The following is a 2,427-nucleotide window of genomic DNA, read 5'->3' on the forward strand; positions in this document are numbered from 1 at the left end:
ATGTGTAAATTTTCCATTATCTTTTGTTTGTAAATTTTAGTTATGCACAAACGACCATCCTAATAGGCTTCCTCATTTGGGATTGATCTCTGAGTTGGACACTCATTCCCGTAACTGCTAATATCTTTCTTGATCTGCCATTGATTAAATCTCCCATTAACTCCACAGAATCTGTGGAACAGTGATAGAGAGATAATTCCACTTTGCCAGCCATGTGAATTAGGGTACACTGAAGCTAAAATCTATCCCATTGTGCCTGTGATGACTTAAACTCATACACAACCAGTAGGGCAGATGGAAACACGCCCATCTTCATTCCAAACATGGTTTAAGTTGATAGAAGCATTTGTTTGTCCAGGACTTTTTGTGTTATCCCCAAGCAGAACATATATTTCAGGGCCCAAAGTTAGCAAAGATTAACTGGATGGGTCTTCTGACTCAGGGTGAATAAAATAGATAGTTCTGAAAGGAGAATGTAATGAACCAAGGAAAAAAGGTAAGAACGCCTAGGGACTACATGGACATAATTTCCCAGCCTAGTTTAAAGCTTTAGGATGTTCTGTGGTCTTCCATCTGAGAAATATTCAGGCTTGTCTCTGCTTGTCTTCCCCCCCCCCCCCGAAGATCAGCCAAGGAAAATAAAAGATAGGTCATCAATAACTGTGACAGCAGGAAGGTTAAAAAAAAAAATCAGCTTGATAGCCTTAACCATGTGATGAAAAACCCATCTTTTTTTTAAATGTGTTGCTGCCATCTTCACTTTTTAAACCCTTTTGAAGACATCCCTGCAATGGACACTCAATATTCCTTACCAAGAAGCTCAATTTTGGGTTGGGAAAACTAGATAATTGTTTTATTAGTTTGTTTTTATTAATAGTTTAAAGTTTTCCTGAAATTCCTTTTCACTTTGTAACTCACTATTCTGATTCACTTTTAGAGAAACAGAACCGAACAGCTGGAAACATGTCCTATTTTGTTTTTCTTTTTTCAGTTAACTTTACGGGAACTCAAATATTGGAAGAAATAATTAATTCTACATTACTCAGGAGTAATGTTTTTCTCGGTTTTTGTTCTCCCACTCTGGATGACAAAAATCATGCAGGAATAGGGTGAAGATATCAAGTTTATTTTTTTTTTGAAGACTTGTTACTTACATCACAATTATAGATAATTTAATAGGATCTTATACTCTCTGAAGAAATCTGAGAATAAATATGAAAAAAAAGAAATTTTTTTTTTATTCCATTGGCCTCCGAAGATGGATGATATATCTTACAATTTAAAACATACTCTTGATTTTATGTTGAATATATAGACTCTATCTCCAAAGGGTATAAAAAATCTGTCTGAATCTTCTTACTCACCACAAAATAAAAATAAAAAGTAAAATCCATTCATTGCTCAAAGCAAAGATTAGCTAAACGTGAATGATGTCACATAGGAAGTGCTCATTGTCCAAGAAAGCATCTGTCCCTGTGTAAGGGCTGGTTTTTGAAGAAGTATTAGAGGTTGAACTTCATTCTTGGATGATTGTCTACTGATTCTTCAGGCTGGAAAAAAGAAAGGATGGTCTTCGTATTAGTAAGAAGCTTTTTATTCTGGAATGCCAAGTTTCTATTCAGTGTCCTATTTACCTCTACCAAAGGAGAGAAATCTACTTAATTCATATTAGCAAGCAAACTTTCTCCCTTACATATTTTTGAACTGTCATTATCAGTTACTGAAATTCACATTTCTCCAAATTTTGCAATGTATTTTTCACCAGGAATGCTAATTAAAAACACACCGGAGAAAACTTGGGAGACAAATCCATATATCTGTGAACCTAGTGGGCCAAAAAAATGCATACGGATGCTGCTAGGCAAACTCACATTGGGAGTAAGGCAAATAAAGAAGCGTACGTTCCTATTTTAGTACCATGTTGTTGTTGTTTTTTTAAAAAGGTAACCGAACACACCTACAAAGAAATGAGACATTGAAATGGACAAGCTGAATGAGAAATGGAAAGAAACCAAAAGCGTCGTCCTTCTCTACGTGCTTCACGATGCTTAGCTTTTCCTAAGATGTAGCATTCTTATCCAGTTCTCTTATTTATTATTCCATAGTTCAGTGTTTCTCAATCTTAAACCACTTGAAGAGGTGTGGACTTCAACTCCCAGAATTCCCCAGCCAGCTCTGCTAGCTGGGGAATTCTGAAAGTTGAAGTCCACAGCTCTCCAAGTGGCCAAGGCTCCCTGCTATGTATCAACAGCCCTGCCTGAGCTGGCTGACGTGATAGCCGGGGTGGCGGTTGGGACCCCCAGACTTATGGTCTTGGGGGATTTCAACCTGCCATCAGTGGGGGAGACGTCAGCGGCAGCTCAGGAGTTCTTGGCTTCCATGACGGCCTTGGACTTGACCCAATTAATACAGGCCCCCACTCACACG

This window comes from Protobothrops mucrosquamatus, unplaced genomic scaffold, assembly GCF_001527695.2.
Source record: "Protobothrops mucrosquamatus isolate PMUCROS unplaced genomic scaffold, P.Mucros_1.0 scaffold659, whole genome shotgun sequence".
NCBI lineage: Eukaryota > Metazoa > Chordata > Lepidosauria > Squamata > Viperidae > Protobothrops > Protobothrops mucrosquamatus.